Here is a 24,455-nt window from a genome sequence, read left to right on the forward strand (position 1 = left end):
TTTCGTGTATGGAAACAGGAATAATAAAGTGAGAACCCTAATCCAGATGAAGATTAGGTAAACGAATATTTGTAAAATGCTTACACCGATATCTAGATGTTTGTTAATAGAACACACCTCTTCCCCAGCTCTGGGCCACAGATGATATTGCATTGGCCATTTAGTGGCACCACTGCCCCCAGAAGTTTGAGCTTGTTCTCATCAAGCCTGATGGAAGGTCCTTGCATCCCCTGGTCCACGACAAGAGTACAGGGTACCACGCGAGGACCCCTGGTTCTGAGCACACCTGCCTGCCCACACACAGCCCAGGTGCTGATCACGAAATACAGCCATCCTGCCAGGGAATTCTGCCCAGGACACACGGTCCTCACAAGCTGTAACCACTCGCAACCACCAGGAAGAGCAGAGCACAGCAGAACAAAGATTTGCCTTTATCTTTGCAAGGAATGTAGAATGAATGACCTCCTCTCTCTAGATGGCCATTTTCCCTGTCTCACAACGTTGAGTTTGCTCAAGGATGGTGTTGGACCTAGGCTGATTATTTAATTCCGTATGATTTTTATTAGGAACGGTGATCAGAATAATGGTACTGGCGTCACCCATCAACATTGCATTCAACTCAATTTTATTTTTTTTTCTAAATTTTTTTTTAATCTTTACTTATTTTTGAGAGAGAGAGAGAGTGGGCTGGGACCCCTCAGATCCACTAGCAGAGGCGGCAGCAGTAGCAGGGGTGGGGTGGGGGCAGGGCTAGGGGTGGGGAGGTGCCGCTAATTCAAAATGGCGGGAGATGAGAAACAACAGAATGGACCTGTCTGGAGAACACAGGCTCTTTCACGGTAGAATTCACCCTTCAAATCAAAATGTAATGGGAGCCAAGTAGGTGAAGGCCGAGCTGTTTTTATTAAAGCAAGGGTGGAGGGGGTGGGGGCAGGAGGGAGGGCTCTGCTTCTGTTCTGCTCCCTGGACCCTGCATCGACCACTTGCCTGCTGAATGGCCTTAGGCAAGCTAACTGCCCCTCTGGCCCTTCATTCTTTCGCCCTTGAAGCAGAGAGAATGCTTCAGAGGACTATGTAGGAGAGTGAATAAAATGGCATACAGACAGCACCAAGCATAATGCACAGGACTTACTAACAGCTCCTACCCCTCCTCTTACCTGGGGTGGGTGAGGTGAAGAGGAAGATAAACTTTGTTCCCTAAAAGGCTCCCGAGCTCCAAGTCCTTGTCTGGATAAACTATATGGGAGACCCCAAAGGCATCAGGGTGTCGGGGCTGGGTCTGCCTTAGACCCCAACCGAGACAGAACAGAGAGTGGTAATGTCCCTCACGGGGTCATAGGTCACCTGTTAATTCCATCTGCCTTCCGTCTCCAAAGGAGCAGAGGAGTGCTGGATCTCTGTTCCCTCCTCTGTGTTCTGAGATCCTTCCACCGATGGGCTCTGGTGAGTGTCCCCGAAAGCTAAGGATCCACGACCCTAGATGGCCAGTGTCCCTGCAGTTTTCTGGGTTTGGGAGCCAGCAAGAACCTTGCTCCTCACTGCCGTCGGTCTTGGGCATTTTCCTTCTGTGCTCTGGGGCTCAAAGGAGCACAACCACGTGCAAGTTCAGCACAGATTTTTCTTCACGGAACTGGCTCAGCTGTTACACCTTCTAAATCTCGGTCCAAAATGAAGCTTCCGAAATTGGATTCCGGCCCCCAGTTCCACTTTACTGAAGGCAGTTCAGTAGATCTCAGGAGGTACACTCTTCAGCCCTCCCACCCCAACCATGAACTTCCCCAAACCCCCTGGTGGCCGCCTTCTTGTCATTGCTGAAATATCCATTTGGGATAATTTCCCAAACCACATTGTTATTCTTTAAATTAAAGTCTTCCTGGAGCACCTGGGTGGCTCAGTCGGTTAAGTGTCCGACCCTTGATTTTAGCTCCGGTCATGACCTCACAGTTTATGGGATTGAGCCCCGGGTCAGGCTCTGCACTGACAGCATGGAACCTGTCTGGGATTCTCTCTCTGCCTTCCCTGCTCGTGTGGGCTTTCTCTCTCCAAATAAATAAATAAGCATTTAATTAATTAATTAATTAATTAAAGGCTTTCTGGCAAAAACAACTACAAACAAGTTCATTAACATAGCCCGGTATACAACTAACATACTGGATGACAGCAATACTTAGATATACAAATAGCAATCAGGTGGAGAGGAAAATGGCATATCCTTCAAGAGATTTTTTTTTCAATAGCAACACAACAAAATATCTGCAAAAAACTTAAGATTCAGGCAAAATGTCTCAGAGAAAAACCTTTAAGAAATTAAAAGAAGGGGCATATGGCTGACTCAGTCGGTTAAGCATCCGACTCTCGATTTTGGCTCAAGTCACGATCCCGAGGTCATGAGATCAAGCCTCACATCAGTCTCCTCCCTGGGCACGGAACCTGCTTGAGATTCTCGATCTCCCTCTCTCTCTGCCCCTCTTCAACTCACGAGCTCGCTCTGTCTCTCTCTCTCTCTCTCTTGCTCTCTCAAAAAAAAAAGAAAAGAAAGATAAAGAAATGCAAAAGAAGAGTAGCACCAATGCAACACACGCCATGTTCTAACAGAGGAAAATTCGCAATCATGTCAAGAACCCCGTGACAATTAACACTATCATATCAATTATGTTAATTAATAAACAATGTGATTTCGATATAAGTATCAACTTTTTTTAAACTAAATAAGCAGATTCTAAAATTCATATGGCAAATGAAGCAAACAAGAAGGGCCAGGAAAAGAAAAAGGAAAAGAAAACAGAGCAAAGGGGGAAAAGGGAAGGAATGAGAAGAAACAACCATCCCATGTATCAAAGTGCATCACAGAGGCTCAATAATGACAACAGCACTGTACCTGCCAATGGACAGCCCAGTCAATGGAGTAAACTATAAATCGACCCGGTTCTGGTCCGAAATTCGGTAAATTACAAAGTCGACACGCCTAATCATTGGGGAATAGGCCAATAAATGATGTCAAGATGATTGAAAAAGAGTTAAGGATACCGTATCATACCTCATATTTTGCCACAGCATCAACTCTAAAGGGATCAAAGAGGGCTGCCTGGGCGGCTCAGTCAATTAAGCGTCCGATATGGGCTCAGGTCATGATCATGTGGTTCGTGAGTTCCAGGCCCACATTGGGCTTTGTGCTGACAGCTTGGAGCCTGGAGCCTGCTTCAGATTCTGTGTCTCCCTCTCCCTAACCCTCCCCTGCTTGTGCTCTCTCTCTCTCTCTCTCTCAATAATAAATAACAAACATTAAAAAAATTTTAAAAAGGGATCAAAGATATAAAGTACTTAGATATAAAAGCACAAAGATATAAAAGTACTTAGAAGAAAACACGTCAAATTCCTCTAGAACCTTGGAGTATGGTTCTCTTTTATCAGAATCCGTTAAAAAATAAAAAGACATTGCAGTATTCTACCACCTAATTTTTAAAAAACGTATACATACACACACAACATAAGCAAAATCAAAAGACAAGAACATGGGGTAAATATTTGCAAGCCCTGTCACAGAGAGCTAATCTTTCCTTAACATAAAAGGAGCTCCTAGAAAATAGTTAAGGAAAAAGATCAAGCCAACAAAGCAATTTTTGTTTAGATGGGCAAAGGCTACGGGTGCAGAGGCAGCTCATAGAAAAGGAAAGGCAACGGCTCCTCAGAGAACGGAATGAAGCTCAGGTCCACTTTAATGAGAGAAAATGCAAATTAAAACTGCATTGAGATGTCTCTGCAGCAAGGCTGCGGGGAAAGAGGTCTCTCCTCGATTCCCAGGGGCTGCGTCTATCGCACAACCCCACTCAGAGTATCCGGAAAGCCTTGTAAATATCATAAGCACACTCACTTGTGACCCAACAGTCCTACTTGCCGGAATTCGTCCCACAGACGTACCTGCACATACAGGAAATGTCCTGGGTGGCTCTGTTTGTAGTAGCCAAACCTTGGAAGCAACCCAAGGGTCCATCAGTGGGAAACTAGTTAAACAAATTTATGGTGTGTCCATAAATAGGACACTATAAAAGCTGTAAAAATGAATGGAGACACTCTTTAGGCACTGATTTGAAAGATCTCCAAGATATACAATTAAGTGAGGAGAACAAAGTCCAAACCCATTTGCGTAGAATGCTTTTGTCAGCCTTGTCACAAAGGTATTCTGCTGTCGGTCCAATTTGCACTTTTCCTAAGTGAGATGGTGGGTCCTTCCCGTTCTTTTATGACCATTTGTATTTCCTTTTCTTTAAAAAAAATTTTTTTTAATGTTTATTTATTTTTGAGAGAGAGAGACAGTGTGAGAGGCGGAGGGGCAGAGAGAGAGGGAGACACAGAATCCGAAGCAGCCTCCAGGCTCCGAGCTGTCGGCACAGAGCCCAAAGTGGGGCTCGAACTCACGAGCCGTGAGATCATGACCTGAGCCGAAGTAGGACGCTTCACCGACTGAGCCACCCTGGCGCCCCTGTACTTCCCTATCTGTGAAAGGAGGAAAGAAAAAGAAAATGCTCGTGTGCATGCACACACACACACACACACACACACACACAGAGGCATGATAAAAATGCCCAAGAAACTACCATCAGTGTTCACTTGGGTTGGGTTGAAGGGAGCAAGGGTAGAAGTCTAGCTTTTTCGAGTGTTGATTTTTGAACCAAGAAAATGAACGATCATTCCAACGTAAAAGCAAACTAAATTCGGTCTTTCCCTACCGATTCCTCAGGCTCCTGCTAAGCCTATCGTTTTCACGTCTGTCGATTATTTTTCCCACCTCTAATTGTGACTTTGGAGGAAGGGGCGAGGTCAAGGGTGAACGGGCAGCGGCAGGGGGGTGCCCACAAGACAGAAAGATCGCCTCATGTGAATGGACTCCTGCCCAGTGAAGTCAGAAGAGGGGCTATTTTCACAACAAGGGGAACCAGTGCCCACTGTGGAAAGAAACTGGCCACTGAGTGGGGGGCATCTAGACAGAGCAACTTCAGCCACGGACCGCAGGTTCCTGCCGCCAGCCGGGGAAAGAGCAGGCTCCCAGTTCCAGAATAATTCCTCTCCAGCCTTCAGTGCGGCGGCGGGACCCAGCCCCGACTTGATTTCACCGTTGTGTTCAGAGCTTTGCTTGGATGACGAATGTGCACCTGCTCTCACGTTTGGCTCAGTAATCTGCATTTCTCTTGGAGCGCCCGGGACAGCGGCCTGTCCCCGCCGCCCCCAGCTTTAAATATTTTCCCAGCCTGAGGGGACCCCCGGCCACCGCTTTAAGGTTCTACCTTCCTTTACGGAAGAGCCAGGGCTGGCCAAGGCTCTGCAAGATGAGCCGGCTCATCCGACGCACACGGAAAGGAAAAAAGCAAACCAGGGGTCCCCAGAGCTTCGGGTCCCCGCAGGCCTGACGCCTGCATTTTCTTCACTTTGCTCGGATTTTATGAGCTCAGAGCACGTGCTAGAAGTTAGCAGAGCGGCTGCCCCAGGAAAGAATGTGCTTGTGCCCCCATTTGGGACTTCAAGGGAAAGCACGGAGGGGCGTGGGAGCGCAGGGAGAGGGGGAGACGCCAGCTTCTCCGGTTCCCACCAGCCTGGACGTTGTCCACATGAATGAGCTGGTTGGGTTTGGGGAGGCTCTGGTCCCTGAGAGTGAGCAGCAGGCTGGAGAGAACGCATTTGTTCTGTTGCTGACGGTGGGGGGGGGGGGGGGGAACAGATTTATCACTAGGATCCTGGCTCAAAGGGGGCAGGAGACGTGGACACTGGCCACCCAGGAGGGGTCCTGGAGACAGAGGGCTGGAGGCTGGGCATCGAGCAGAAGCCACGGCCCTCCGGCCCCTCCGCAACCCCGCTGCCCGAGGCATCCCCTCCGTGGGTCCCCACCATCAAGGGCTGCTCTGTTTCCCTAATTAAAAACAGCAGAGGAAGGGAGACCCTGGGCCTGGTTCACAGACTCAGTGACAGAGAGAATATGCCACGTTCCCTGGGGCTGGTGACTCATCCACTCTTCAGAGGGGACATGTGTTTTCCCTGCTGTCCGCAAAAGCACTGAAGAACCAGGGACCGTCAGTCAAGGCCAACACGGCGTTGGTATCAGGCATAGGCAGGCCACACACCAGGAGGCCGTGGGCAGGACATCCGAGGGCAGGACTTCCCTGCACCCAACCCATTGATGTTCCTCATGGGGGACGCACAAGACTGCAGCCTCCGAAGGACTTCACGGAGTGTGGTCCACCGACCGGACTAGTCTGCCGACTGGTCTTCCTACCCTCATCCTCCCCATCTGGCCGGGACCGGGCGACTCCTGGACCAGGCAGCTCATCTCCTCCCCAAGGGCCGTGGTTGTGCCTCAGCATCTATGACACATCTTTCTTCATGACAGGTGTCTCACAAAGACCCTCCCGCCCTTCGCAGACCTTAGATCCTGAGTGGGCACAAGAGGGCCCTTGGACGATTTCCAGACTACGACGTGCCTGCGGGCCTCCCCTGCAGAGTGAGAGCCCTCACGTGCCACCAGCCTCACCATTCACGCCCACGCCTGCTCCAACGTTCCCATGTCCCTCTGGAAGTGTGAGCCCCACGGTGCCATCCCCTCCCCGAGGTTCTCTGAACAGGACAGAGGGTGTCAGAGCGCGGCCCCTCAGTTACTCGTTGGCTGAATATGTGCCAAGCACTGTGCGCTCCAAGCTCTTCGAGTAGGGTTTCTAGCATAGGGTGGCTCTGCTGAGTCGGGGCAAAATGTGGCAACCCCGGACTTCTCTGGTTTGAAATTCAGAGTTCTCAGTCTCTCATACATGCCTGTGGGACCAGGCTCTGTGTGCATCGGAGGTGACTGCCATGCGGAATCACCATGGGAGGTGAAGCTTCGGGAGGCGGCGGCTGGGAGCGCGGCAAGCCGGGGCTCTGGAAGCCGGCCCGCTGACGTGTGCCCTCCTGCCAGCCTGCTGCCTGACTCAGCATCGCCCTTCGTGTCTATTCACAGTCCGAGGGCCGTCGTGAGCGAGTATTCCAGCTTCCACACTGCGCCAGTGTGAAGTGAAGCTCCAAGCCTGGACTCCCGCCATGAAGCAAGTCGCAGGCACGTAAGGGACCAAGTGCCCCCGTTAGAGCCTGCGCGTCAACAGAGGCAGCACGGGGAGAAACAGGCAGATAGGCAGCAGTGCTGCATGAAAACTCCGGGAAGTGTGACCTATACCTGAGTCCGGACTGACTCCCAAGTCCCTGTGACCTACGGCGGATGTATTAGGCATCTGCTGCTGTGTAACAAATTAGCCTACGCGTAGCCGCTTAAAACAGCAATGGCATTTCTTATGTTGCAGTTTCTGTGGGTCAGGAATCCAAGAGTGAATTAGCTGGATGGTTCCGGTTTAGTGTCTCTCCTGAGATTGTCGTTAAAATGTCAGCAGAGGCTATAGTCCTCTGACTGCTTCACTGGGGTGGGAGGGTCTCCTTCTAAGATGGCTCTGCTGTCACACGCTGGCGGGTCGTTGCCAGCAGTAGAACTTGTTCCTCACACCCGTCCGTAGATCTGTCCACCAGTGGCCTCAGCAGTTGACAGCTGGCTTCCCAGAGGGACTTATCCAAGAGAACAAGGCGGAAGAAGCCTCAATGTCTTCCAAGACCCAGCTTCAGAGGTCACGCTCGGTCATTCCCATAATATTCTTTCGGTCACACAGGTCAGCCCCATTCATCATGGGAGGGAAATACACAGAGGCGTGACAACCAGGAGGTGGGACTTTCTGGGGGCCGTTCAGGGGCTGTCTGCCACATCGGGTGAGTCTGACTGAGAGCTGACATTTGTTTCACCAGATACCTCTCTACACCTCTACTCCCATGTCCCTTGGGGTTTGTTTCTGTAATGGCACTCCCGGTATCAAATATGTGTCAAAGGACACCCAAGCCTGTTCAGCAGAGGATGGAGGAACTCCAACTCATCTAGGAATAATGGGACGCATGCTCATCCAGGAATAATGGGACGCATGCTCATCCAGGAATAATGGGACGCATGCTCATCCAGAAATAATGGGACGCATGCTCGTCCAGGAAAAATGGGACGCATGCTTATCCAGGAATAATGGGGCACATGTTCAATTCTGCCATAGAGAAACCACCACCGCAAAGAGACGGCAGAGGCCACATCCAACCAGCCCTCACCCCCATTCTCCATCGAGGCCCTGGTGAAGTGCTTGAGCTTAATGTAGAGACGGGGGCCAATTGTCAGGGGGGAGGGACAATTTCGGGCGCAATGCTGGGTGCTTCCATACATGTTGTCTTTCCACATATCCCCTGGACTTTGTTCTAAAGTCTTGAGGCACAGGGGACATTGAAAGAAAGGGAGTAAGTGAAACGTGGGCTTGTAATCCTGAGGAAAGTGTAAGAATTACCTACGTTTGGTCGCTGAGTATAAGCCGTTACTCTTGGGGGAGGGGGCTGCCCCCTCTTCCCATCAAGTGGCATGGGACCGTGGAGGAAGACAGCAAGAGAGACATCAGAGTGGCAGTGGTGAATCTCGAGGTCCCTTCACCAGCAGGACAGGAGCAAAGGACTCCAGAGCGGCAGCTGTGTGCAAAACTATCTCCCACCAAGGGGACCCTTTGAACCCTCCTGGGACCCTTACCTTCCAGGGAAAGGGAGGGCTTGGGTTCCAGAAGTTATGCAGGTAGGACTTTAAGCCAGAGCCTGCTGTTAGTAGGACACATCATCACTCGCTGAACATAAACCCCTGGAGAGCTGGGGAAACACAGGTTACCATGGCCACCGTCCAAGCTGGTATCAGATCCCGAAGCAGCAGCAGAAAGCTGATTTGGAGCCACCTCGGTTTCTCCATCTGCAAATGGGGGGGGGGGGGGGGAAGGTAAAAAAACAGCTGTTCCCACGCTGGCGAAGCCAATGCCCCCATGACCAGCAGGGTATCCCAGCTCAAATGTGGCCACACCAAATTTGTTAAATACCTCAAGGAGGACACAACACTGTCCATGCCACTGAAATTAAAACTTTTACTTTACTCTGGGGCATTTGGGTGGCTCAGTCGGGTAAGCATGTAACTTCAACTCGGGTCACGATCTCATGGTTCGTGGGTTCAAACCCCACGTCGGGCTCTGTGCTGACAGCTCAGCGCCTGGAGCCTGCTTCGGATTCTGTGTCTCCCTCTCTCTCTGTCCCTCCCCCACTTGCTCTCTGTCTCTGTCTCTGTCTCTCTCTCTCTGTCTCAAAAATAAATAAACCTTAAAAGCATTTTTTTACTTTACTCCGCTTAAATGTTAAAATAGCATGTGGTGATGGAAAGAGCTTTGAGCTGAGGGTACCAGTGTCTGGGTCTGGATCCAGCTCTGCCATGAACTCGGTCAAGTTTCTGAACCTCGAATTTCTTGACTGCACAAACAGGATGGTAACGGCAAGCTCACGTGGTAACATTTGCATAAGTAGCCTGCAGTCCCTGCTTTCATGTCACCCGTTAGTTCTTCTCGCCACCCCGGGCTCGCGGGAGGGCGGGAGTGACACGGCCCACACACACGGCGCAGGGCCACCGCTGTCCTCAGAGTGACTTAGTGATGGCTCATGGGCCGAGGGGGCAGAGAGGGACCCCAGGCACCATCACTACAAAGGCCCCTCGCTCCGTCCCCCCGCCCCGTCACAGGTGGGCAATCCAGAGCCAGTCTGCTCAAAATTACATTGACCTGGTCTGGGCTCCGGAAGGCAGCCCAGGGAGCCGAAGCACAGGGCTCTGTGACTACCAGCTGTGTTGTCAATATTTCCTTTGAGGAAGACAAGATCTTCTCATTTCTGGCACTTTGCAGAAATTCATAAGACTGCTGAGTCGCCCGACACCTTGAGGCCTCCCTTCCTGCCGGTGCCCTGTTTTCCCGCACAGCTCCCCGGGGCTGCCCCTGCACCTGCCCAGGGGATGATCCCGCCCTCCTCCCTGCTCTTGGCCTTCCTCGTGATTTCCTCTTCCCTTATCAGCTTCAGACCCTGTGAAAGCTGCCCTACGCCTGGACTGGGTCCTCTCTGCTTCCCTCTCTCTCTCCTCCCCCCGTCTCTGCAGACGGCTCCCGGAACCACATCCCCAGCCCTGACATCGCTCCGGGCGGCCACGAGGTTCTGGTATCGAAACGCCAAACACCCTCTGCCCTGCAGACCAGCTCCCCCCCACCCAATGCTGGTGAGGACACTCTCCTGTTCGTCACCTCCCCCGGCACCTCAAAGTCCTTCTCCTCCACCCCGCATCCAGTTACGGCAAGCTCCTGGGGAGGCTTCCTTCCTAATGGCTCTCATACATATTTCTTCCTTTCCATCCCCACTGTCAGCACAGATCTTCCAGAAACACCCCTTCCCTATCGCCTTCCCTCCCGGGAAGCCCTCCACTCGCCCGTGTATCATTCAGGATGGGGTTTAATTCCGATGCCTCACCAGCCAGCCCCAATCTGCGTTTCCACACCTACCTGCTCCTGCCTGAAGCCCTCGCCTTAGCCCGACCACCCGTTTTGTTCCATTGTGGCTTCGGACGCTCGTTCTGTAAATGGCTGCTGCTTCTGTCCCTTTCTCGAAAAAGCTGATTACGGGAGCCCATACTTACGCGGCAATTTCCCCTGTTTCAGGCACTGCGCTAGCCGTTTTCCACCCAGCCAATCCTGGAATCCTTACACCAACACGAGGAAGCATAGAGAGGTTAAGTAAGTTGCCCGAGGCCACACAGCCAGCGGGTGGTTGGGTCAACCTTCAACCCTCTGCCATCCTTGGCTCCAGGGTCCCCGAACCAAGAACCCCACACTGCCAAACAAACCCGCTGGTGCAGAGAGGTTCCCTTACAATTCAGGATCTTAGCATTAACCAAGCCTGGCGTGGCCTTAAGTGATTTCAAAGAGTTCATTCCTGGAGGAGAGAAAGTTTTCCCATTGACCTTCAGGCCTGGGAGGGGATGATGAAAACATAAGTCATCCTGCCATTAAAATTAAGTTCAATCACCCCTAATGGAATGTCACCTCCAAGATAGCCATTAAAGCCACCCGCCTGAGGCACTCACGGGGGTCTACGTATATCACCATTACCTTGTCCGAGGACAGGGGAGACCGGGGGAGACACTCGGTGGCACTGAGAGCGCCCTGCAGAGGAGGCCACTGCTCGGCCCCGTGACGGGGAAGCCTGGTTTCCAGGTGGTAGAGACTGGAAGGTCTCCCGGGAAATGCAGGCTTGACCCACACGCAGAGCTCGCACTGCCTTTACACTGAAGTCAAGCTCCAGGAAGGGGTGGCCTTGCCTGGTCCCTGGGCACACACAGCTACACCGCCACAGCATCCTGGAGGTTCTAGCTCCCTCCGAGGTCCCCGGGCCCTCAAGGAGCACTCCCATGTCTCGAACATTTGTGGCACCAAGAGCCTTCATTCACAGGCACAAGGAGAGGAAGTTGTCGTTTTTATTCCATTTTGCAGATGAGATCAACAAGATTCAGGGAGGTGGGGTAACTCGGCAGAAATAATTGGAGTGCAGCGAGAGGGCCGGGGTAGGGCCTCTCTCCCACCTGGACCCCCTTCCTCACCCACCAGAGCTGGAAAGATCCACCACTCCCGAGCCAGCCTCCTCTGCCGTAGGCCAGAAGTCCCCTCCTGTTGTCCAGCCCTGCCCTTGTCTGCTCCCCCTTGGCTTGGCTGGCCTTCAAAGGCCTTCTCCTTGGTGGGTCCTCTCTGACCCCCTGCAAGGTGGCCCAGCAGGTCCTCCTACGTGAACAGTGGTCCTCACTTCCCCGCCCGGACCCACTCCCACCTGCCCTGTGGACGAGCCAGACCCGGCGTCTTGCTCTGTCCTCCCTGGTCAGCACGGCCTCCTCCACTCCCCGGCAGGCAATGACGCTCTGGCCACTGATTCCCGGGGAACTCAGCTTCTGACCCGAGCCTTGTTCTGCACCCTCTGGGGTTGGTTTTGACCGGCCGCGGCAGGTGGACGTTTGTCCCTGTTCTGATTCCCCTGAAAGCACCTGCAGGGACATCGCGCATCGCTGAATTCACAGAGGCTTCCAGCTTTTAGTTATTTTCAGGAGCCTTTGTCTCCAAAGCCATGTGCTTTTCCGTGCCTCATCCCTCGGATGGATCCAGGGTGGCAGAAACAGCCCGCAACTTCGGGGCCTCCCGGACCCCCCCGTACCAGCCAGCTCTCCAGGGCTCTGCCGGGAGGAAGCCCGGTCCCGAATGGCCCACCGCTTCCCTAACTGTTCAGCCCTCAAAGATGCACCAACACCCTGTCCTCTTCCCAAGCAAGACGAGCCCAGGCGAAAGGTAACCTTGATTTCAAGCAAAGGTCCCTACACGAGTCGTTAACATTCATGAGGTACTTATCATGAGGCACCAAGCACCATCTGGACGATTTTACCTGGACTGACCCCTCCAATCCTTCCTATGAGGAAGGCACCATTATTTCCCCATTTACAACCAGGGAGGTCGAGGAAAAGGGGCCAAGTAACTTGTCCCGAGTGAGTCATTACTGGAGTCTGGGTTCAAACCCAGAGAGTCAGACCCGAGAGCTGCGTCTTGGGCGCCTCCTCTCATGTGTGAAATGTAATCATGGCGCTGAGGGAAGAGGAGACTTCGGGGTCAGAATTGTCATTTCGCTCCTTACTCTGTGAAACTGGCGAGTTATTGAACCTGTCAGAATATTGGTCCCCTCCCCTGTAAAAACTGGTCAAACAATGACTGCCTCTGGTAGGGTGCGTGATCCAAAATTAAACAGCACTGCGTGTGGAAGTGTCTAGAACACTGTCTAATACGTGGTGGGTGCTGGGTCATTGTTGTTTCCCCTGAGGAGGTCTTCAAAGCGCCCGTTGCCATGGTGATCGCTTCAGGGCCGAGTACTTAGGGGTCAAGGGGATTTTCAAAAGCTCCTTGAACTATTCTAGAGGAACACTTCTAAGTTTTTAGAGGTTTTTTAACAATCATCTGACGTGAAGAGAAGAAAAGTCTTGGTCTTCCTGAAGATCGTGGCTGGATTAACTGCATTCACTAACACTTCACGTATACATAATAAAACACAATGGTTTTCACGGAATACATAAACCATCAAATAATCCTATTTGGTCAGTAGTCTGGTATTTCCAGCTTGTCAGAAGGCCAACATAACACAGTCTGCGTCTGCTTCAAGAAGAGAAACTTTTCCACTCTCTGAGATAAGGCTTGTTGCCCTTGGTTCCTGGTCCCCAGGAGCACCGTGGGCATGTTGTGAAGAGGCCGTAGGCAATTCTCTGCAATTCTGTTCTGGAACACAACCACCGCATGCCCCCTCACCCGGGCCCGGCCCTTCTATGACTGGCACGAGTGAAAATTTCAGAGGGACTTCACGGAGGGATGGGTGTTAACGTGGGCACCGAATAAAGTCAGGATGCTGCCCTGCTTCTCAGAGAATCTGTGGGCCTAATTCTAATTCCTCTTCCTCCCCTTGGACAAATCATTTAACATCCTCAAGGCCTATTTTTTTAATCTTTAAAAATATTTATTGGGACGCCTGGGTGGCTCAGTCGGTTAAACATTTGACTTTGGCTCAGGTCACGATCGCATGGCTTGTGAGTTCAAGCTCCATGCTGACAGCTCAGAGCCTGGAGCCTGCTTCAGATTCTGTGTGTGTGTGTGTGTGTGTGTGTGTGTGTGTGTCTGCCCCTCATTTGCTCGCATTCTGTCTCTCTCTTTCTCTCAAAAATAAACATAAAATAAAAAATAAAAATTTTTTTAATGTTTATTTATTTTGAGAGAGAGAGAGAGAGTGCACAAATGGGAGAGGGGCAGAGAGAGAAGGAGAGACAGAGAATCCCAAGCAGATTCTGTGCTGTCAGCACAGAGCCCGATGTGGGGCTTGAACCCACAAACCATGAGATTGCGACCTGAATCGAAACCAAGAGTTGGACGCTTAACCAACTGAGCCACCCAGGTACCCCAAGGCATATTTTCTTTAAATTATTTCAGAAGTGTGAATGATATTACAAGTATCTCTGAAAATATAGGGTAAAAGAGAGAGAGAGAGAAAGAGAGAGAAAATGAAAATACAGGGTAAATATAATTTCCCTTTCCACATGTTATTCCACACCCTTGAAATATATCTGGAATGTTCTTCCCTCTTCCCCTTCCCCTTTCTCCAGTAAATTCCGATGCATCCTTTGAGACTCATTGGACAAACTGCCTCCTCCAGGAAGCCCTCCCATACTCCAGCAGTCTAACTTGGCTGCCCTTCTCTGTCTTCTATAATGTCCAGGCTTCCTTCTACCTTGGCACTAATGATCTATTTCATTAACCAGCGAACTCCTAGCTGGTAAAGTGGGCCTTGGCTACCTTTGGACTCCCAGAACCCAGGCAGGCAAGGCCTGGCCCATGGTAGGTTCGCAAAAGAAGCTTGTCGAACAAATGAATCACGAAGCTGAATTCCATAATCCAAGCCATATTTTCTCATCCGCTCTCAATACGGCATACAGATTATACCTCTAGAAACAACCAAGTCCGAGGTTGTAAGATCAGAGAATTGGGTCAGAAAGCAAGGTGAGGAGCAGGAGGCCCCACCCCCCGAATGTTCCAGGCCCTCAGCTCCACGCAAGCTCACTAAAGACACAGCAACACGGGGAGGGAAGGATAACCTTTCTGTCCCTTGCCAAGCTGTAAAAAGGGATGGCAAGAAATCATGCCCTAATTTTCCTCCTCAGATCACGCCAGCTTGTGGAATTTAACCACGAGAAGTCTGATAAATCCCAGGACAAAGCCGGAGGACGAAGTCAATGTCTGGCATCAGCCAGATTCTGGAACCCAAAGTCGCAGAGTCGTGCTGAGTCGTAAAGGTAATCTGGTCTGTCCTCTGCTCTGCATATGAACCTCACTGGACCCATCGGTCACTCCCGGTCATGGGGGGGGGGGGGGCGATTTTCAAAAATCTTAAGACCCTAAGTTGTAAGTGGCAAAGAGAAAAGTCGCTCAGATATGGTGACATTTTTGAGAGTCAACGGAACACTTATTATGCACAAAGCGTCACGTTGGGAGGCATGAGGGGCCCGGAGATGAAGAGAATACATCACGCCTGCCCTCAAAAAGCTCGCGCTGTGGAGGGGACTCGGGGCCAGGACAGCAGTGGCCCAATCGAGGGCACCTATAATAAGGGCTGTAAGACAAGCATAAATGGAAAGTTGGGGGTAGAAGCCGTGTGTGGGAGTTCTTCAGAACAGCTAGCCGCGTTCCTTCAGAAACTCAACCAAAGCACATGGTAGGCTTGATTCAAAAGAATCACCTGTGAGGGGGGGAAAAATTGGGACAATTGGAATCTCCGTGTGGATTGGGTATTGGATGACAGCAAGGAATCACTGGCCCTTTTTAGGCCCCGAACCAGAATATCACTATGTCTGAAAATGCCGGTAATTTTTAGAGATGCAAAGTCTAGTATGCAGAAGTGAAATGACATGATGCTATAAAAAAAAAATTCAGAGAGAGAGAGATGAAGCGGGTGCGGTAGAATCTTGATTCTGGATGACACATGGGTGACGCGCGTCGTCCTCTGCTCCCTAGCTTGCGGAATGTTTGAGATGCTCATAACGCAGAAAGGTTAAAACTGAAGATAAGGCGGCAGGCAGTGAAGAGAGACTTTCGGCTGAGCCTTGAAAGGCAAGCAGCATCTCACGAATGGAAACAGACAGAACCGTCATTGGTGAAGAGACCAGCCCAGCAGAGGTCCCTGGGGCGGGAGGGCTGGGGGTGGCTCTGTTTGCCTCTGTGTGGATCAGAGCTCCCAACCTCGGCCCCAGGGGTGAACATGGCCAGCCACCTGCATTGACCTGTTTCTCAAGGATGTGGTAAGCGCTGATCAACCAATAAGGCGAAAGACTCGGAAAATACTGGGCCCTGAACGCGGGCCGAGGGGAAGGGTGCCAGACAATTTTCCAAAACAACCTGTTTGTTCTGCTGGGCTGACCCTTGCCTCAAGGACAGCCCCCTGCACCCTTCAGTGCTTGCACAATTTCCCCTCCTGCTGGATCCAGACTGTCTACAGAGACCACCGGCCCCACGTGAGGGGCGTCCCTCTTTGCAAGACTGTCTTCTTGGGAACACAGCCCTCATTCCAGCATCTCTGGAGACAGCAGACCAGAGGTGGCCATGCAAGAATACACCTGCATCCGCCCGCCTCTCCCCCCACCCAGCTCTCCCCACCCCCGATCTGGATCCCTCTGCTGGGGAGGGTGGGCTTTTAGGACCTGCGACCATGTCCTCCCCTCATCTCTGAACCTGATCTGCTTCTGGTTTATACAGTTCTGCTGAGATCATGGAAAAACGAAGCCCAGTCGTATCTACGGTGTGGCCTCAGTGTTGGCCTCGTGGGGTCACTGCATTTGACGGCCTGAGAGCCACTCGGAAATTGCCCGTGGTTCACTAGGGCCAGATGGGAGGTTCCTCTCTTGCGACCTTATCTTCCCTTTGCAGCCCTGGTAACTAATTGCCGAGGGTTGCAAAATCAAAGAGAAAACATTTACAATGAGAGTTGACCTAAAAAAGACTTAGATGGGGGTCAGCATACTTTCAGCGCGGCTTGACCTCTTCCAGACAAAGCCCCGGGGGGAGGGGGTGCCATGTGCTACCAAGAGCGTGGGTTTCAGAGTCAGCCTGAGAACCGGGTTTGAAGCCTGCCTCCCCACCTACTCGTTTGGACAACAGAGCTGACCTCAGATCACATTTCCTGTCTCAGAGGGGTTTACGGATTAACCGAGGCTCCCGCAAGCGAGATGCAAACACGCGTCGCCTCCTTCTCCTGCTACAGATGTCAGGTTCTCCATGTTGCAGATGAGGCCGTTGGAGGACGTGAACGTCAGGCCACTTTCAGCTCCAACTTCCTGCCATTCCACAAAACTCCAGGGGCAGTGGGCCACTCTCCTTGGTGGGCTCGGTAGTTTGGTGCATCCCTCATCCAGCCTGTCCCCACGCCCTGGGCGCAGCTGGTCCTATAAAACCACAAAGACACAGACCTGGGTGGAAGCTTAGCCCCACAGGCACACAGGCTACCAAGCTCCACGTGAAGAGGCTTCTCTGTTCTGTGGCCCCGTGGGCTTCTCCTTCCTGATTCCTGCCCTGCCTTGAAGGTCACCAGTTGGGTAGAAACGCATTGGAAGAAACTCAGACCTTTGCCATCTTCCTGGTAGGTAGCGTCGTGGATGGAACATTCCCTCCGCCAGATGCTGGGAAATGAATTCGCTCCCCGCAGGCTGAGGGCTTTAGGCCCATCTGTTCCTCAAAGTTCCTCACCTCTCAAGTGATAATCTGCCCTATCCACTCCTGGACGGTTGGGTGGGCTTTTCTGATTATATCGCGGATCCTATGAGGGTGTTCTGGAAAGTATAAAACCCTGGAAGAGTGGGCGGCATGATGACGACTGCAGTTTGGGTCTCCACACCAGACCTCCAGAAAGGGCCCCTTGACCTGTAGAGGAACATTCCTTTGTCCTTTTCTCAAGACCACACCTGCTGGCCAACCCCTCTTCGGGCATAAATGCTGGGGCTCTTTCTCCCTGTGCATTAAACCCTTGTGAAGTGGCCTAGCCAACCCTCCCTGGGAAACCCCACGGGGTAAGCTCTACCATCAGCCTCCCGTGGCCTCCAAGAGGGTGACCATATGTCTCCTGTACCCAGACTGTCCTAGTCTTCTCCTGATGCCTAGTTTCATTACCAATAGCACCTCCTTTCATTTCCAAACAAGCGTCCCCCCCTTGTGTAAGAAAGCCTATGGTCACCCTACCTCTAGGCCAAGGGTCACCTCTACCGGCCTGCCATCTTGCCAAACTGTCATCCTCAGCACTGAGGTCACTTCAAGGTGGCTCACCCCCTTCAGATGTCATCTAACACAGATGTTATCCCCTATTTCACTGCTGCCAGAGGGGACACAGTTGTCGTTATACAGAAGGAAGATGAGAGGGCGCCAGGCCCCCGTTGTCCGTGAGGGACACAAGTCTGTTCTGCACCCCCGGCGGGGGAGCACTTTTCCTCTTCTCCGCAATTCTCCTCTTGCCCAACTCTTTATGTGAAGGCGTACCTCCACCAATATCATCCCCCCCTCAGCCAGGGCTGTCCCTGGTCGTGGCTCCCAAGGCCTTGAAGTGGCTTCCGTCTGAGGAGAGGCCCGCGGTTGCCAAGGACGTCGTGGGCCAGACAGACGGAAGCTCCTTATCCCTCGGGCTGACTGTTCTCTGCCGTCGCCACACCGCGTCAAGGGCAACTTGAACGAAGTTTGAGGATGCCACGGATAGTTGAACTGCTCCTGTTTGGACATTTTTTTCCCCTCCTCAGCCGGCAACGCTGTGGCTTTTTCCTTACCGGATTGGAGAGGGGACAAATGCCTTCTAGATCACCTCATGTCTGCCATGGTTTATAGTTATGTGACTTCCGCCGCCGTGTGCCTTAGAGGGGCAGCAAGGACACAGGCACTGCTCCCATTTTACAGCTGGGGAAACTAAGTTCAGATAAGGAAAGAAGTTCTGGTCGTCAAGTTGACCGAGCCAATCAGGCTTCCTTCTAGAAATAATCAAGCCTTTGACCAAATGGTTCACGCGCAAACATATTCTCTGTCTCTCTCTCTCTCTCTCTCTGTCTCAGACACACATACTCACACATTCACACAAACGCTGCTGTTCCCCAGGGGACTTCGTATGGTTTCCCTGGTCTGGTTTTACTCATGATACTTTCCTACTTCCTGGCTATAAATATACCAAGGTCAAACCTGTCTCTTAGTTTCACTCTACCAGCCAAATGAGCAGTTACTCCGAAATGAGACAGCAGGGAGCCGCCAGCCAAGGGAGAGGCAACAGATTTGCTCCGTCCTGGACAAAGCCAGCATTTTCTTTGTGTTTGGCCTTTTGGATGCAGCCGCGAGAGCGCTGTCCAGTGAAGCCAAGTCCCATCACCCACTCTTGGTCCCCCAAAGGCGTGGGCTGGGCAAGCACTTCAGATCCCACCTACCACAGACGGGCGGAGGCCGGGCCCCTCACTGCCAGCCACGAGCCCAGCTGAGAAAACCCACCTTCAGCCTTTTCAGCGGGGGCTTCAACCCTACCCCAGAGAAGCCACCTCTTCTAACTCCCCGTCTCCCTCTTAACGCACATACAGAGCAAATTCTTCCTCCCCTCCTCGTAGGCTTCAAATCAATGTTTCTTTCATTACTGTTGTTGTTTTGAATTAAAATACAGCCGTACGGTACCGTTGTTACATAGTCGTGATATTAGCAAGCACTCGCTGAACGCTTGCTACGTACCCAGTGCCCTGCACTCATGTTTGCATATAATCTTCTCAACAGACCTAGACAAGTTAAGTTTCAGCAATACTCTGTAGCCACGGTCCTCAAACTGTTTGGTCTCGGGAACCCTTTACCACCCTTGAAAATGTCTATTATGGAAACCTCCGGAGGGCTTCCGCTCACGTGGGTTCCGTCTTTCAAATGCCCTGTCTTAGAAATGAAACCGAAGCAGTTTTAAAACCTGTTCGTTCACTTAAAAATAGCAATAATAAACTTCCTGCATGCTGACATAAATACCACGTTTTCACGAGAGAGGACTATTTCTAAAACGCAGCGGTGGCGAGAGTGGTCCTGTTTCACGGGTTTGTGCATCCCTTCGGTGCCTGGCTTCGGGACCGAGTTCTCATTTCTGCTTCTGGAATCGTGGTGCAGCTCTCTGGTGAAGCCCGTGGGAATCCACCACACACCCGTGAGACAGCACCGGGGAAAGAGGCAAATAATGCCCGAGTGTCGTTTTCCAAGAGCCTCGACTTCCCAGAGGCCACCCTAAAAGGTGGAGGTTTCTCCCCTCGGCGCAATGGGAAGCCGCAGAAGGGGTGAAGTAGGGAGTGACGTGCTGCGAGCTACGGGTTGGGATGGGTGCTGTGTCAAGAAGAAACAGAGGGGGGACAAGGGTGGGAGCAGAGGGACCGATTGGGAGGCTCTCAGAATAGTCAGGGCAAAGAAGAGGGGGCCCTGAGCCAGGAGGCTGACAGAGACGCGGCTGGGTTCCGGAGAATGCTGAGTGCGTGGCTCCATGGGCCCAAAGGGGAGACGTGCGGGAAGGGAAGGAAGCCTCTAGCGCCACACTCAGAGGGGCCCAACACTGCCAAAGGACTTGGGGGAAGTGCCTCCCTGGATGCATGGCTGGCTGCACCTGCCATGTCCTGGGCTATGCTCAGAGCTTAGACATCAGACGGTGGGCTGGCCTAGGCCAGAGAGAGGGGCCTGCCCTTCCGGGAGCAAGAACAGGACAAGCAGAGCCTCAGTGCTCCCCTCCGTGCAGCATACCAAGGCCCCGGAGAATGTGGCCAGACTCGTGCCCATGCACCCTCCGGATGCTGGAGTTGGCATAGCCATGGGCACACAGAGGCCACAAAGCCAGGAACCAGCACCTTCACAGGCCCTGCTTGGAACACCTGCTTTCTCCAGCCCAGAAAACTAACACAGTTCACGGCTGTACTGACCTGTGCCCACCCACCCTGCCGCTCCCCCCCCCCGCCGCCCTGTTTTAGTACCCCAACCACTGCCAGCCCCCTAGGCCCCTTCATGCTCCCCCAGCGGTCAGTGCCTAAGGGAGCTGCCCATGGTGTGGTGGATTGCATTATCAGCCCCATTCTTCCCTTCCATACATGTAGCCTCGCCATTCGGGAATGCTCTTCCCCGCCCCTTGGCTTCAGGCTTAGCAGTGTGGCTTTGTGTTGGCCACGGGCATATGGACAGAGGAGCCATTGTGCCAACTCCAGGCCTGGGTCTTGAGAGTTTTGCATGTTTCCACTTGCTCTTTCGTAGCCCTGTCATTATCGATAGAAGAATCTAGTGCCAGGTCATTGTGGCCCCTTAGCCTGGGACCTGGGATGGACCACCTTGGAATAAAATCAGCTCAACCAATGCTCACAGACCTACAGCCTGAAACTGAACCATCCCAGTTAACCCACAAATCTATGAAAATAGATGTTTATTCTTATACGCTCCTGATAGTTTTGCAAGGTTTTTTGTTACACAGTGATAGCTAGCTCATACACCTGTTTCCTCACCTACAGTCTCTTTAAGACTGAGTTATATGAAGGCTGGGACCGCATTTATTTTCCATCTTGTTTCCCAAGAGCCTAGCACACCGCAATTATTTAATAAGTGTTTTCTGAACATATGAAGGAATGTACAGATGCCCACCTAGACTATTCCAGGAAACCTCTAACCCGAGGATGGTCACAGAAAAGTCTAAATAAAGAATACCTACTAGGTACCCCCAAGGGCATGCCCATCCACCCAGGGTTGGGCCAGCATTAGGCCAGCCCTCAAAAACAGTCAACGGGCCAGGCAACAGCCGTTGGGATTGTATTTAGCTGTCCCTTGACCGAATTGGTATCCTTGGCAACCTTCCCATGGTTCAGAGCAAACAGCCTCTGTTAGGGGCAATCCCTAATGATTACTGGCCATTCTGTGCCCCACATCACCCTCTCTGAAGTAGAGAGTATATTCTTATATACTGAATGTTTGTGCTCCCAACAAAGTTCATATATTGAAACCCTAATCCCCAGTGTGGTGGTGTTAGGAGATGCAGCCTTTGGAAGGTGATTCCATCATGAGGGTGGGGCCCCCACGCATAGGATCAGTGCCCTGAGACACAAGAGTTTGCTTCCTCTCTCTCTGCCATATGAGGACACAGCAAGAAGTTGGCCAACTATGAACCAGGAAGCCCGTCCTCACCGGACACTGAACCTGCTGGTGCCTTGATCTTGGACTCCCCAACTGTAAGAAATAAATCTCTGCCGTTTAACCTCCCCAGTCTACCATAGTTTGTTCTAGAAGCCCAAACCGAATGAGACACTGGGAACAGCCAGCATCCCGAGAGGATCCCATTGGTCATAAATGGAAGGAGATGGAAGGAGACCAAGTGAGGCCCTACTGAGAAGCAGAGGGAGGCTGGGGTGGCGGTTGAACATCCTGAACTCTCCTAGAGTGACATCTCTGGATATGGGGCCATGTCCCAAGGATGTGGGATGTGGGGCCCCCGAAAGGGACAGGCTGAGTGGGGTATAGGAAGGACGGTGGAGCCTGCTATGACCAACCACCCTCACCAGCTCCATGGCATGGGGACCCAAGGCCACACCCCAGTGAATGCATGGAGCCCTCTGCTGAGGGTCAGCAGCCTAGACGGGGGCAGGGTAGGTGGACCCCGACTCAACTTAGGGCTCCTTTCTCTTTCCTGCTGCCTGTGACCTCTTGGATGTCCAGGAGCACAGAGGAGATGGACAGCCCCAGCTTCACCTGGAATGTTCGATGTTATTACTGTTCCTGGAGACGAGGCCCCTTCCAGTCCAGGGAGGGGAACTCAGAGAGCCAGAGAAGTTGTTAGACCGTTCCTCTGTGGGGGAAAGCACATCTGAACCATGACCATGAAAAAGCTCCACTGTTTCTGGAAACAAGTTTAGGGGGAACGCTTATAAATTACCTCACTATCTGAAGGGCAACCCCAGATCTTTTAAAGGAGGCTGTGAAATAGCCCTTGTCAGTTTCCTCCGGGTTCGGGATTGTGTCTCTAATTTAAGCAAACGAACACTACCATGTCGAACCCGGATCTATGAAAACAGAGTTAACTGGGCTCAAATTATGAACGAATCTGGCCATTTGGTGCCGTGCAGCTGCAGGCAGAGCTGGGAAGCGGGTCCCAAAACACCATCTTCCTGTCCAACGCCAAGAGCTGTCGGGCTAAGCTGATCAGCTCTCACAGAAGCAGCTGAGCAGTGCAGACACAACCCCACGCTGGAAACAGAAATGGGTCCCCCAGAATTCAGTCTTCCGGAAAGAGGATGTCACCCACAGCCCTACCTCCTCCACAGAAATGCTGTTGGTTTCGGCTTCAGCCAATGACCCAGCGCCATGAGGCCCCTGGGCCTCCGTGTGTTCACCAAGAACCTGGAGGTCATGCTGAACTCAGAAAAACTCCCCTCACGTTGGGCTTATGTCTCGATTCTGAGTTTCAGAAGCTGGGAACCAAATGACATAATGGAAGGGTGAGATCCGAGCGCTTATTATCCCCGAGCCCATTGTCCGTGCAGCAGATGCCACACGGGAGAAGTCACCCACAGAAGACGTATTAGGAAGGATGTCACCCCCTGTTAAAGCAGCACATTGTGTCCTGCGAGGGCCGGTGCAGTAAGTGGGAACGGAGAGAGGGTTGACATTTCGATTTAAAGCTCCAGTAACTTGCAGGTAACGTTTCAAGGATGTTCGGAGCACAAGAGGCAAAGGAAGAAGACTGAGGGACAGAGATTAACCCCTTCGCCTCCACTGCACATTGGCCGTGACCATCTCAGCTACAAATAAGGGCAGAAGGCACCGCCAGGAAAGAGGGGGGGTGGGTGTTAAGAGGTTTCCATACCTTGGGACCAAGGCTAGGCGTAGTCACAAATAATTCTCATGCAAGAACATGCTGCACGATGTATCTATTCCTTCAGACTTCCATTAACCGAAACAAATATTTATTAACTGTCCAATCTGATCAAAGATAAACATTGAGTACCTGTGTGAGGCTCAGCCCGGGTCCTCAAACAGCCGAAGACAAAGCCAACCCACTTAAACGAGTTAGAGCGGTCAGAGGCAGCAGACTGAAAGAGCTAATGCAAAGGCAAATCAGAGGCCCGAGGTCCAAGGGCCTGGGGCAGGCGATTCAGCCTCTCTGGGCTGCTCTCACGGAAGCAATCTAAGTCCTCACCTAGCTATAATACACCACGCTTCTAAATATCCCAAGCCAGCTGATAGCTATAAAAGCTCACGTGTACAGGGGAAGAAGAGCAGAGATAAGAAAAGGCAGAAAGACAGGTCGGGAGAAGAACTGAAAGAACCCTCTGAAGGCCCTGGGCTCTGGTCGAACAAGGACACGAAAACCAGAGTCAGTTTGCTACCCAGCTGAACCCTGGACCAAACCCAAGGTGTACTGGCCTACAGCTAAGACTCACTGGAACGATGCCTTTTCTCCGGGCTGTGTTTATCAGATGCTGACAACAATCCTGCAAGATAAAACAAGGAGTATTTGCCCATTTCACAGATGGGAAGCTGAGCCCGGCAGCCCAGGAGCTGGCCCGCCGCCGATGGTTGAATCCCCCTTAGACAGCCTCACCAGGGAACCCAAGAGCCCCATTTTGAACTGAATCCCAAAATACAGATTTTTTTTGGAGCCTAAAGACCTTCTAAGACTGCTGAACCAAGACATCAAAATACTCTCCGAACAGAACTGTCCTTTCATCCATTTCTGGAAACTTCTATAGATAGGACCACCACATAGCCCTTTGCCTGAGGGTAGGGGCAAGCCCCCGAGGTCAGCTGGGAGAAAAAAAAAGCCCCTCATCAATCAGTACAAGGAGGCCAGCCGTCCACCGGGCTAGAATCCCTGCTGTTGAGATGGCTTTTTTCAAACCCAGGGTATAAAACGAATTAGGTCTGCAGGAATATTGAACTGCAAGATGGGGC

At 51.9% G+C, this 24,455-nt stretch overlaps 1 long non-coding RNA gene across 1 annotated transcript in view; it reads right to left on the bottom strand.

Annotated features, from left to right (window-relative positions):
* Positions 1 to 1,772: 1,772 nt before the first annotated feature.
* Positions 1,773 to 24,455, bottom strand: part of LOC128779098 (uncharacterized) — a 36,356-nt gene continuing 13,673 nt past the window's right edge. The window contains exon 4 of the long non-coding RNA XR_008425037.1: positions 1,773 to 8,824. This is a non-coding gene — a long non-coding RNA (uncharacterized LOC128779098). The remainder of the gene's footprint in view (positions 8,825 to 24,455) is intronic.

Source organism: Panthera pardus, unplaced genomic scaffold (assembly GCF_024362965.1).
Source record: "Panthera pardus isolate Hobbes unplaced genomic scaffold, ASM2436296v1 HiC_scaffold_22, whole genome shotgun sequence".
Taxonomy (NCBI): domain Eukaryota; kingdom Metazoa; phylum Chordata; class Mammalia; order Carnivora; family Felidae; genus Panthera; species Panthera pardus.